At 38.2% G+C, this 13,986-nt stretch overlaps 1 protein-coding gene across 14 annotated transcripts in view; it reads right to left on the bottom strand.

Annotated features, from left to right (window-relative positions):
• Positions 1–13,986, bottom strand: part of elavl2 (ELAV like RNA binding protein 2) — a 212,990-nt gene that overhangs the window by 100,186 nt on the left and 98,818 nt on the right. The window lies entirely within an intron of this gene.

Raw genomic sequence — 13,986 nt, 5'->3', positions numbered from 1 at the left:
GCGCGGGCTTGCCTCGAACTCATGACCTCTTGGTCAGAGTGATTTGTTGCAGCTGGCTTGCTATTCAGCCTGCGCCACAGCCCGTGGTTATTGCAGTTGTGTGCTTTCAAAGTCATCTTCTACTTAACATCCAAAAGTTCAAACCACTATAACACAATGATTTTAAATACACCGGCTATATCGTGTATATTTTTACATAATCCTGATATGTAAATTTGGGTATATTACTGAGTATATAATTTGTTTAATAAAAAACCTATAAACAGCTAGTGTTGGAGATTGCAAGCTGATGCAATATGAAATGCTTGCACATTTATCTTTTCAAATGGGGGATGGGATGAGATGAACTCAAGAAGTGACTCAGTATTTACTGAAGAAAAGCTAGATTATTTGGATTTAGAACTACTTCACTACCCATATCTCAAAATGACAAAGGGAAGGGTCCTTTTCAGGTTCTTACTTTTGTTGTTATCAAACAAGTGAAAACCCAAACACTTTTTATGAAGTAATATCTTACAGACCAGAGTGACAGTATTTTGAAACATTAGTATTACAGCCAACTAAACTGATAACTTCCTGTGATTTCAATTTCTGGTTACCCTATGAGTGAGAGACCTCCGTGTCATCTTGTCATCAACAGGCCTCCTCAAGATTTGCAGATGCATTCCCAATTGATACTCAGTTTGCAAGCTTCCTTTTTCCCTACTTCCTTCTACTTTACTAAGAATTATTGTATTTTCAAATGAGTCATGCCTTCTCACGATAAGTTCAAAGTATTGTAAACAGTAGCTAGAACTATATATATATCATTGGACAAGCCCTATTCTGAATTATTTCCTAAATCTGCCTAACAAATAGTAATTTACTTATTCCAGGGACAAATGCAAGATACTTCACTTTGGCAGAAAAAATGGAATGCAAAGATACAGAATGGGGGACGCCTGGCTAGACAGTAGTACATGTGAAAAAGATCTTGGAGTCCTTGTGGACAACAAGTTAAACATGAGCCAGCAATGTGATGTGGCTGCTAAGAAAGCCAACGGGATTTTGGCCTGCATCAATAGGGGTATAGCGTCTAGATCCAGGGAAGTCATGCTACCCCTCTATTCTGCCTTGGTCAGACCACACCTGGAGTACCGTGTCCAATTCTGGGCACCGCCGTTGAAGGGAGATGTTGACAAGCTGGAAAGCGTCCAGAGGAGGGCAACTAAAATTATCAAAGGTCTGGAGAACAAGCCCTATGAGGAGCGGCTTAAAGAACTGGGCATGTTTAGCCTGCAGAAGAGAAGGCTAAGAAGAGACATGATAGCCATGTACAAATATGTGAGGGGGAGTCATAGGGAGGAGGGAGCAAGCTTGTTTTCTGCTGCCCTGCAGACTAGGACATGGAACAATGGCTTCAAACTACAGGAAAGGAGATTCCACCTGAACATCAGGAAGAACTTCCTCACTGTGAGGGCTGTTCGGCAGTGGAACTCTCTGCCCTGGACTGTGGTGGATGCTCCTTCCTTGGAGGCTTTTAAGCAGAGGCTGGACGGCCATTTGTCGGGGGTGCTTTGAATGCGATTTCCTGCTTCTTGGCAGGGGATTGGACTGGATGGCCCATGAGGTCTCTTCCAACTCTACTATTCTACGATTATATGATTATTCCTAGCTAGAAATGCTTCTGACTTCTCAGTTGCCTTTGGATTCATATAAAATGCTGAGAGCTAATGAATGTCTCATAACACATTCTGTAAGGTAGGAGAGATAATCTTTATCTTTCAAAATACTATATATTTTTTTATTTTTCACTTGTTTCTTTTAAAAACAAATGTTATATTAAATCGTATCACAAACACTTGCTAAACCCATGTGGTTCTGTCATACACACAGAGAGATACACTGAGTACCTATACTAATAATGCACCAAACAAGAAAATGTGTATTCCTTCAGTCTATAAATGAAAGTAACAATGAGAGTATGGTAAGTAAGATCTAGCTGTTAAAATGTTTAGAGCGATACAGATTTATCTGCAATTGGAATAAAAAGTAAAAACTTTAAAAGTACAGTGGCCAAATCTTTTAACCTCTAGCCTTCAGGCAATGATCCACTACCATTTATATCAATTTCACTCTAGTTTCTTCTGCAATTGCTGTCATCTCATATACCTATATTGTCCACAGATAGTTGCGTAAGTGCTATTTCAGCATGTATTTGAATTTAATAACATGTATCACCAAGTGATGATATAGTAGCGTATATGAAACCTTTGAGTTGATTACTAACTAGTTGGGAGATATAACTATCTGGCTGGAACAGTGTGTGTATGCCATATACGTAGGAGAGTACAATATGCAGAAAATTGGTTATCATTATTCAGTGAGTCAGAAAGGCTACTGACAGATACACAAAGCTCTGTATTATTTATATATATATATTCATGCATGGGTCTAGAAATTTTATTCAAAAAAGCAATCCCAAAACCCTGGATCAATTCATCTATAGGTCAATGTGAGTACTCTTTATTAAAAAAAAAAACTATCCCCTTCTCTAAGTGGAGTGGCAAAAGCCAAGAGTGGTTCTCAAACTATGCCCCCCCCCCACCCCAGATATTTTGGCCTCCAACTCCCAGAAATCCCAGCCAGTTTATGAGTTAATAAGATTTCTGGAAGTTGCAGGCCAAAACATTTGGGAACCCACAGGTTGGGAACCACTGGCTTAGTTGGTCCCAAGAGGAACTGAAAGAAGACCCAACACACATACGTACACATACACACACTCTGTTCTTTCCACTTTTTCACAATTCCTGGGAAGCGAAGTGGTGGTGGTGACCAGGGACAAGTGACCCCCTTGAGACGGCACTGGTGCTTTCCCCTTTCCATAGAATGATCCTATATATATCCAGGGGTCATATAAAAATGCATAATTTTGGCTACAAAACCTGCCCTCTATTTATACATGAGGAAGATTTATACATGAGTATGTATGGTCATATTCTCGTAACCATTTCCAAAGGCTGTATCAGTCCACTATAGCAAAAACAACCACAAATCCAGTGGCACTTAAAAAACTTAACAAACTTAACATGAACTTTTATCACCAATAGCCCACTTCATCGAAAGTATGTAACATTTACCCAAGATTTCAAGTATAAATACAGGTCACACAGTCTGCTGTGGAATTGGGATTGTGCACAGACAGGTCAGAGGGAAATTAAATGTGTGACGTACTGATGGTGACAGTTTAAATATGAAAAAATGGCTGTTCATAAAAAATTTATAACACAAATCATCCTGACAAAAAGTGAAGATATTAACATATGCACAGAACTGTTAATAGTCTTAGGCGTGCTATAGTATGGGGGAAGAGCCAAAAAAGCAAATACATGTACAAATTTGCATATTTCTTCATGATAAACAGAGGTGTTGGAAAAGGTCAGCAGTCCAGTAGAAAAAGTCTGCCCAATGTTATCCACTCCCCATACTGCTGCTGCCAAGCTAGGAAAGATTTTTCCCAATTCCCCAGTAAAATAGCTTGTATTACTCATGCTGTCTCTTTCCCCTACAGTAGGGATATGTACAAATATGTAAATTCTAGCCCCGGAGAACTTTATTTGAACAAAAACTCAAATCCGAAAAAGTTAATTGTGGAGGGCCAACTGTATCTAGACCGGAACCTGAGTGCTATTGACAATTGATGGAGATTATTTCCTAAAAGGTTAGAATAGTTGATATAGATGTACATCTGACTGCTAATTGTTACTTGTAGACTGGGCAAACCATCTTAAACAGAGATGCTCCATTTGTTTCATCTATAACAGTGGTTCTCAACCTGTGGGTGCCCAGATAAATGTTTTGGTCTTGAAATCCTAACAGTGGCAAACTGGCTGGAATTTCTGGAAGTTGTAGGGCAAAACAACTGGGGATCCATAGGTTGAGAACTACTGTTATAGCTGAAACAAATGGAGTATCTCTGTAGCTATAAGATTACACTACTCCTTAGATTTGTTACTGATTCCGTTATTTTTTCCTAATACCAATTGTAGGAGGACAGACATTACAGACATCTCCAAAGCAACTAGTGCCAGGACCAAAGAACACAATGATCCTGGCTATAAATATGCAGTATACCATTTCAGTTCTAATATATGCCATGGAGGAAACACCCCAATGATATGTTCATTGTTTGTGCTATGTCTCCCCATATTTCTTCTATGTCTTCCCATATTTGTTTAAAGAAAGCAGGAAATTGGTACATTAGAAACTGTAAAATCATGAAATGAAATACATTTCTAAAAAGCGGGGGGGGGGGGGGGGGGGCTCTGTTAAAAGCCCATACACAGTAAAAAACAAAACGATTCTATCCAAGGGGAATCCTTCTTAAACGTTTGTTAGTGAGTACTGTAAAATCAAGTATATTATTTAGGCCAAATGGTCTGCCTCATTAAGTTACATAGAATTGACAAGTCATATAGCCTATGAGTAACAACCCTATTTCCCTGAAAATAAGACAGTGTCTTTTTGCTACCAAAGATGCGCTAGGTCTTATTTTCAGGGGAGGTCTTATTTTTCCATGAAGAAGAATTCACATTTACTGCTGAACAAAAAAAATGAACATTTATTATATACTGTACAGTAGTTGTCATCACAAGCCAGCATGACCAAACTATGAATCCTATCAAGAATTTCTTGTTACTACCATTATTTCCATATGCAACCATCTATAGTACGTACATTTACCAATCCTGCATGCTCTGGTGTTCTGTTCAGCAGGCATGCTTCCAAACAAAAACTCTGCTTGGGGGAGGCCTTATGTTTAGCAATTCAGCAAAACCTCTACTAGGTCTTATTTTCAGGGGATGTCTTATTTTCGGGGAACAAGGTATGTAGGTCACTATACATGCCGATTTCAACTAATGCCTTCCTATGAGAGTCGCCCTGTAAGTCGCCTGTCATCAACAGCCCTTCTCAGATGTTGCAAACTAAGGGCTTTGGCTTCTTTGATTAAGTCTATCCACCTGTATCATCTCTTCCTGCTGCCTTCTACGCTGCTAAGAACTGTGTCTTTTCTATATGTATATGAATTATGTGAATCAGCTACAAATATTATTGGTACTATAAAGGTATGCCTAAAACAAATGGAAAATGGCTGCTTAAGATGAAATGATAGTATCAGTTCAGTTACTTCAGCTTCTAAGGAGAGTTCAGGCTTGATTTGCTCTAGAGCTCATTAATTTCTCCTTCTAGAAGTCCAAGATATCTGCATAATTGTCCTCCAGCACCAGCACGTTTCAAATTAATTATCTCCCCATCTGCTTTTTTTACTGTGTAGTTTTCAAATCTCTTCATACAAATGAGAAATGTCCTGGCATGAACAACCCTTAGAATAGAATGATATATCTTTATACTTCATGATCTTCTCTGGTTCTTTCATAACTGCCCTTCCAAGTCCTGATCTTTTTCTGATTTCTGGACTTTAAATGCCATTTTGATTAATGACTAAGGCAAGATATATGAAAGTTCTGGAAACTTTAATTTTAAGTACATCAGCTATGGTTATTATTTTTGTTTTCTTAATGTTCGGCTGTAAACTTACCTTTGAACTTTCTCCCTTAACTTTCTTTATTGGTCATTCCAAGTCTGTTACTTTCTGTTAGTACTTATGTGTCATCTGAATATCTTAAGTTGATTTTCCATCTTCAGTTTTTTAAAACTCTTTCTCCAAGTGTAATCCACCTTTGCATACAATCTTTTCATATGTCATCCAGTGAGGATTTTATTTCTTTTTTGTCTGCAGTGTCCATAGTTTCAGTCCACAGTGTTTCTGGATTTCGTTCAATTTGTCTTTACATTGCAAGTCAGTTTTTACATTTTATTTTGAATTCTACAGGATGTTCTTTAGGTTGTATTTTGGCAGAATGATTGATTTTAGCTTTTATTTATATTAGTAGTTCATTATTTGTGCTACAATCTACTCCGAATCTTGTTACTACAAAGACAATTGATATTTTCCATCTTCTGCTTCAGTACTTCTTCTGCTCAGAACTAATAACCATTAGCTATGGTGCCACTTTCATTGTCTCTGAGAGATCGCCCACCAGAATCATTCCCCATTACTACTGCTGCCTAGTAGAAGTTAGGCATTTCATCTGGTTCTTCAGCTAAAACTCTTGTCTGCCATGGAAGACTGTATCAGCAGCACGGCTGCCAACACCATAGCTTCTTGCCTTAGAGGAGCATGAAATCCCACTGCCATGAAAAATAGCACAGTTCACTATGGCTAAGACAGGGCCATGGTGATGGCAGGTCAAGCTGGTAAAAGCAACACATTTACTAAGAGTTCAAGTATTCCTTTGCAGTTCAGGTTTTCAGACTCCCATTAATTAAAAAAACCCAATTTTCTAAGAAAAATTTGTATTATTATAAATTTGTACTATTTTCTGGAAAAAAAGTAATACATCAATCTGGACACTCGTATATCAAGCCAGTTCTATATAATGTATTTTATGTTACCAAAGTGACTTCCAATCTATACAAATTGCTAATAATAATTTTAAAAACTTGCATTTTAAAGTAAAAATTAGTTTTTCTGTTGCTTCAAAAAAAATTGAAGTTTTACCATATGCATTCTTTGCTGCACATTTCTGTAACAGTCATAGATGCTCTCCTCTTTCAGTCCTTATATTTAAATTGAATTTGAATAGATCTTATCGTATTCCATAGACTTGACATATTCTAGTACAGTGGACTGCTGGGTGATATTTGGATCCAGGATCCCTTATGGATACCACAATCCATGGGTACTCAAGCTTATTTACATACAATAGTGTAGTAAAATTGTATTCCCTTTTAAACCTTTGATATAAGACATCCTTTTGCTTTTGGGTATTATAATTCTTCCTCCTCTTCTTCCTCCTTTTCCTCCACTTCTTCTTGAACATATTCAGGCTGTAGATGGATGGATGCAGGGATACAGAATTTGTGGCTACACAGGGTTGACACGATACCAAGAGGATTCTTCTGAGCTGCTTAAACATCTACACTCAGCAGTGTATTATCAACCTTCAATCAATTTTAAAAGTTGATTTGAAACCCACAAAGCAATTAATAACAATTAGAAAAAGATCTGTTCTAGGAGCATGCTGACAACCATCTCTCCTACACAAAAAATAATAGACAGCCCTTGTTTTTTGACTGACTACTGGGGCAACTGTTCTCCATGGCCTTCCATTTTATTTCCTCTCTGTATGGGAACATTTTATACTCAGCCAAGCTCACCATAGATCCTTTTCCTTGCCTTACTAGGACAATTCACAATGATGAAGTTAAAGAACCCCTATGCACTATTCTGATCAAACATTTCTTTTCTTCCTTATGTGCAGTCTTCTCCCTCAAGGCTGTTCTCCTGTGACAGTTTCCTTATCAGAAGGAGGCAGGCATGACGCAGCATGTCTCTCCTCAAAAATCTGAAACAGATTCATCATTACAGGAAATAGCTAAAGGATTAGGGGGAACAGATGTTAAAAACACTGCAGCAACACAATCTGGTTTTGCTAGATTGTGAACAGGGAGAGAGAGGGAAGGAGAAGCAATTACCAAGATTCACTTACAAACAGATACCTCGATCATGAGACCCTTAGGATGCTAGTGAACTCCCTAAACTAGGAACAGATTCTGAAGAATAGAAAAGTAGGATTATGGTAGCCAGACTGAATTAAGGTTTCTATAAAAATGGGATTCACATAAACAAACAAAAAAGGTAAGAAAAATGCAAAATAGGAATCTACAGCATCAGTGTGAATCTGGAAAGGCATGTAAACAGGTATTGTCCAATGCTTTTTCTTCCCAAATACTAGCTAAAAGATTAACAGAAAAACCATGAGTGTGGAGTTCTATCTTTATGACACCAATCTAGTTGAAAAATACCTAATTAAACATTCTGCTTTTTGCCCATAGGTAAAGGTAAAGGTTTCCCCTACGTTAAGTCCAGTCATGTCTGACTCTGGAGGTTGGTGCTCATCTCCATTTCTAAGCCGAAGAGCCGGCGTTGTCCGTAGACACCTCCAAGGTCATGTGGCCGGCATGACTGCATGGAGTGCCGTTACCTTCCCGCCGGAGCGGTACCTATTGATCTACTCACATTGGCATGTTTTCGAACTGCTAGGTTGGCAGAAACTGGAGCTCACGGCGGGAGCACACTCCGCTCCGCAGAATCGAACCGCCAACCTTTCTGTCAGCAAGTTCAGCAGCTCAGCGGTTTAACCCACTGCACCACCGGAGGCTCCTTTTTGCCCATGCATCCCATAAATGTAACTAAGAGAGGTTTCAACTCTCGAAAGTCACTGCTTATTAAGTCTTCAAATGTACCACACTCTGAAGTCTTCTATTTTACTCACCAGGACAGGCTCAGCCTTAGAACACATGAACTTGCTTACTTTTTCAGCTAACTTTCCTTTCCAGAATAATCATTTGTGTCCTTAAAAAATAGACATTGGCCTGTAGTTTTTGCAAAGCTTTCTTATATAGATGCCTATAACCAAGTCTTACTTGCCATGGGCAAGTAGATACATGGTTATTTATAGAACAGGTCCTCAGAACGTCCTCTAAGCATTCTCCTTCTCCCTAGTACTCTCCCTTAAATTAATAATTTCTTTAAAAAATTATTGAGTCTCGATGTATTCTGTCATTATACTGTGGCACAAAACAGCAATGCGGAAACTGTTTGGAGACATTATCTTTTGGAGAGCAAAACATAACCAGATGGATACCAAAGGGCACCTTTCCTAGAAAGTGTTAACAGAAGGCAGAAAGAATGTGTCAGCCAATTCAGACATTAACAGCAGAACTTGTTATACAATAAACTTTGAAGGCCAAGGCTAGTGAGTCAGCAATCTGACATTCTACCAGTATTACTGGTTATAGATCAGCATATGGTCTGTGGCAGTGATTAGTAAACCTACATATCTTAAGTCCCACCAATGACTCTGTCGAAGAACTTGGGTTTTAACACAATAGAAACAAAAAGCCCACCTTATCTGAGAAGAACATTTAGAGGTTTACAGGTTATTGATCACTCATGATGATTCTTGAATATATAAAAATGCAGTGCAGTGGAGGGGCTTGGTTCCAGATATCTCTGGATGCTAAAGACCAACTATATAATATATCTCAGTGTAATAAAATTGTTTCTATTATATAAAATGGTCAAATTAAGGTTTGCTTTCTGTGTTTTTAAATGTATTGTCAAGCTATAGCTTATAGATCTATGAATGCAGAATCTGCTGATATGGAGTCTGCTGTATATGCCAACTATTTATTTCATTAGTTGTAAAAAAAGATGTAGTTACATTGTTAAGCATACATTTTACTGCTAAAGTCACTGTAAAACACAAACACAAATAAAATATTACAGTAGTTATCGTTTGGTGTAGTTTTTATTGCTATGACTAAATCCTGTGTCTCACACAGACAAGTTCTATGGCTTGGCTGTTAACCACTAGTTAACAGAGTTGGCAATCTTATTTTTTATAATAAATAACAGCAGCTATTTTTACAATTATGCACTGTATGTGTCTATTTTATTTATTAATTAGCTTTATTTATTTTAGGAAAGCTAGGATACAAGCTTAAGTCTCACACATGGCTTTCTTTCTCCTCACTTTCTCTCCCCAGTGACATTATTGTGTACATCAGTTCTAGACAAGAGACAAGGGTGAACTCAATGAGTTAAATTGCTCTGTAGAGACTAAACCCTGACTCTCCCATTTTCTACCTAACCCATATTGAAAATATCTCAATCATAGACCAAATATTGTCTTGTAAAGGGTAAGTAATCACTAAAGGTTAGAAGGTGTACCAAGGTATAATGCTGTGAACATTAGACTAGAACATTGGTTTTAATCTCTATAGCAAGTCACATTCTCTCAATCCCAGAGGAAAGCAAAGCCAAACTCCTTCTAAAAAAAACTTGCCAAGAAAACCTCGTGATAGATTCACTTTAAGTCAGAAGTGGCTTGAAGGCAGAAAGATAGCAGTCACTGAAAGACTGGGTCACACAACAGAGATTGTGACCCAAACACTTTTTCAAAGACCTTGAATTCTGGTAAAAAAGAAATGAACTATGAAGGATAGGTATATCTTATGTAGTATTAAGAAACAGAAGTAGCAAAAATCCTGGCAAATATTTCAAGATTCAAACAAAGGAACAGCAGATAACAATATTCTCAACTGTGTGCTTGCCTGAGGCTTTTAAGCAACCCAGACAGTTGGCTCCTTGATTTCTAGTACATTGTTATGCCTTAACCTAAGAGAAAGCTTATAACTTTGTCATCACATTGAACTAATGATGAAACCGTTTTGGACTCCAGGTTACCTTGATGATTAAGTACTATAACTGTCCAGCAGAACTGTCATTACTTGAGGCATTTTTACTCTCATCAGTTCACATGACCCGTAAGACATTTTGATTGTCCAAAGACAAAATTCACCTGGAGAGAAGTATAAAAATAATGATATTGCTTCAATAGTCAGCCTGCAGCAGTGGCGACACCTAAGAGTGTCTCCAGATTTGGTTGGTACACCTTTCCTTTAAGGGGGAAAGCATTATTTATGCCATAATAATATCCAGGTATAATTAGTATAACAGAGTCTAAACTGAGTGGCTTTAACAGAATATACAGGAAGTATCTGCTTATCCGAGAGGTTAGGGACCGCAGCAATGTGGAATTGGTTGAAAAGTGAAACCCTGGTGCGTTTTTTTAGCTTACAATTGCATTTTGGCTGCCAAAAAACATAAATAACACACTACAATATATTGTAAAGCGTGTTTAAGATGTTCCAAGTGAATGTCACGAGCAAGAAGAACTGATGAAAAATCAAATCTCTCTTCAATTTAAAGCAGTAGTTCCCAACCTGTGGGTCGTGAGACCTAAAATAAGGTCCACAGCTCTAGATTATTAAATATGGTTTTCTGTGGGCAAGCAGATGGCAACTACTGGACAGAATATGTTTTGTATCAAAAACTAGAGCTGATGTGGTCTATCCAATGCAATTTTCTGAATCAGCACCCCAAACAACCAAACCAAATCTAAAGCTGACCAAAAACTGATTCATAACCCTTTTGATACTAATGTTGGAGAGTGGTCCCTGGTCAAATAAAGATTGGGAACCACTGAGTTAAAGGAATTTGCTTGTCGTTTGCAAGCATTGAAAGAGCAAGTCTTCCAAAAGTGAAGCATTTAAAAGAAGGAAGAAATCTGTACTGGAATCTTGATTGGTTTTAGAATATGGCTGCCCTGTTCTTAAGTGGAGTAAGCAATCATAACATTTTGTATTACACTTGCTACTTAGCAGCTTGCTTCCATACGGAGTACAAAATGATGGTAATAAAGAGCTGTCTCAGATGAATTGTCCATCTAGCCCAGGACTGATAACCAGGATTCTTTCTTAACCCCATTTGGAGACCCCTGGTATTGCCAGGTAGTCTAACATCCAATAATATGTCAGATATGACCCGATTTAGCTTTCAAAATCATGCAAGACAAGGTGTATTATTCAGGTCTGTATGCTTTCCTGTTTTAACTACCCCTTGCCTCCTTACATAACACAAGCACACAGACAAAACTAACCTTCTATCTCACAAAGAGCTTTAAACAGCCTAATATTTTAAGATTCACCTGTTTCCATGTAAATCTTAAGACTGCATATTGGGGACTTATTTGGGAGATAATAGCTTTGAATCCCCACTCAGCCATGAAAATCCACTGAGAGACCTCAGGCAAGTCACAATCTCTTAAGTCTAAGAAAAAGGCAATTGCATACCTGCACAGAATAAATCTTGCAAAGAAAATTCTATGACAGTGTTGCCATAAGTTTCAGTCAATGTGAAAGAACAAACAAGAACACATTTAATCTAAAAATGAAGGAGAAAGATGACAGACATTCCTGCGGATTCTCAAAGCAAAATAATGCCACCTAGCCTCATGATTGCTAGCCTGTAGGCAACCAATGAAGATACTTCTCTTACAACTATTATTTTCATGATTATTTACCGTTTTACTGTTTTCTCAATTCAATTTTTTATAAGCATGTTATTTTAACTCTTGCCTCCTTTCTGAAATATGTTTGTGTGTATGTAAAACTGACAGATAGAAATGCATACATACAGTAGAATGAAAATTTGAAAGACAGTTCTCCACACAGAGAACCAGTGGGGGAAAATTCAAAGTCCTAGATATGGCACCAAATAAAGACTATCCTCTATTAACTGTTTTCCCACAAAGCATCATTGCCCATTCTAGTTCCGAAGCCAAAAAGTATGGAATCAGAACATGTACATCCAGCAGCAAATATACAAATAAGTAGTGATTTTTTCCCCAGTTGCAGATAGATTTGGCTGAAGATGAGCATAATACAGTTCCAAAATCAAAAACTTTATCACCATGTCAAGAAATGCCATTCCTAGAGAAACTAATGCTGCACCCTGGTGATCTCTTCAAAACATTTTCCAATCTATAAAACAACAAACCAGCTCAGCTAGGTACATGGAGACTAATTTAATACAGGAATAAGATTTCTAAAGGGGAATATATGATCTTCACTAGCTGCCGGGCTTGAATCATCCCTCATTTTAATTGGCCCATGCACACTTTCTACACCAAGTCCTATGGTAGCCAAAAAATGCTAAGTGATGCACCAGGTAGAAATTCCTATGCTCTGCATGCAGTCTAAGAGTTCATGCTTCTTTCAGCAGTAAAGTAGATTAGTTGATCCAGGTTGAGAAAATCTGTAGGCCTTGTCTAAAAAAATGGAGATAGCAAAAGGATGTACCAAACATATGTCCCTATCCTTAACAGTTAATGCAATAATCATGGCCAATTATCATGAAGTATGTATACTACAACAGATTATACGACAAATTAGACAAAAAAGAAAAGCAAGTCATGGGACACAAGCTCCTTTAATTTTAGGAGACATATTAATAATGACAGAAAAAACCAATACTGTATATACTCATTTGGAAGTCTAGAAATGTCCATCAAAGATCAACCCCCAAAATCTGGGTTAATTTATCCACAGGTCAATGTAAGTACTATGTATTATGTCTTATCAAAAAATAGCCATTCCCTTCTCTGTGTAAAGTGGGAAAAAGGGAGAACTTAGTCTATCCTGGGAGATCCTAAAAGAAGCAATGATCCCCTCTACTCTCTCCACTATGGAAATGTTTGTAGTCTTTCTTAATATGGGAGAGGGTATGGGTGTGGAGGGGGTAACAACACTAAGCAGGAATGGCTGCCCTTCCTTGATGCAGAGCTAGCGCTTTTTCTTCTCCACATCCTCAGGTCATACCAAAATCTATTTTGGACCCAAAACTTGCCCTTGACTTACATATTCCAGGGGGAAGCTTTATTTAATTAATAATAAGTGAGTACTTTCTAAGCTTATACTCATCTGCCAATGTAGATGCTGTGGGCAAAAAAGGATGAGGGGCAGAGAAAGAAGAGAGAGAAAGAGATGGAAATAAAGGTTTATACACTGGTGGACCACTGCATAAACCAGTGGTTCCCAACCTGTGGGCCGCAGACCACTGGTGGGTCGCGAGATATATGAGGAAAATTGCTGCCATTGGAGGAGAGTGAGAGAGAGGAGAGGGAGAGAAGAATGGCAGGAAGGAAGGGGTGTGTTGCCCTTGCCAGCGCTTCCTTGATCTTGGGAGGCTTTCCAGGCTAGGGTGGGGAAGACTCACCCGGTGGCAATTTTCTGCAATGCAACTTTCTGCATCAACACTCCAAATAACCAAACCGAATCTAAAGTAGACCAAAAACTGATTCATAACCCTTTTGGTACTAGTACTGGAGAATGGTCTCTGATCAAAATAGTCCCTGGTTAAAGTGGTCCCCGGTCAAAAAAAAGTTGGGAACCACTGGCATACACAGACCCATAAAGATGAATGGAGATAGCATATTCTTTTCCTAAGCACAGCAGGTTGTTCATTAATATCACTGT

The sequence above is a fragment of the Anolis carolinensis genome, chromosome 2 (genome assembly GCF_035594765.1).
Source record: "Anolis carolinensis isolate JA03-04 chromosome 2, rAnoCar3.1.pri, whole genome shotgun sequence".
Taxonomy (NCBI): Eukaryota; Metazoa; Chordata; class Lepidosauria; order Squamata; family Dactyloidae; genus Anolis; species Anolis carolinensis.
The sequence above is the reverse complement of the archived record's forward strand: the minus strand, read 5'-3'. Positions and strand labels throughout refer to the sequence as shown.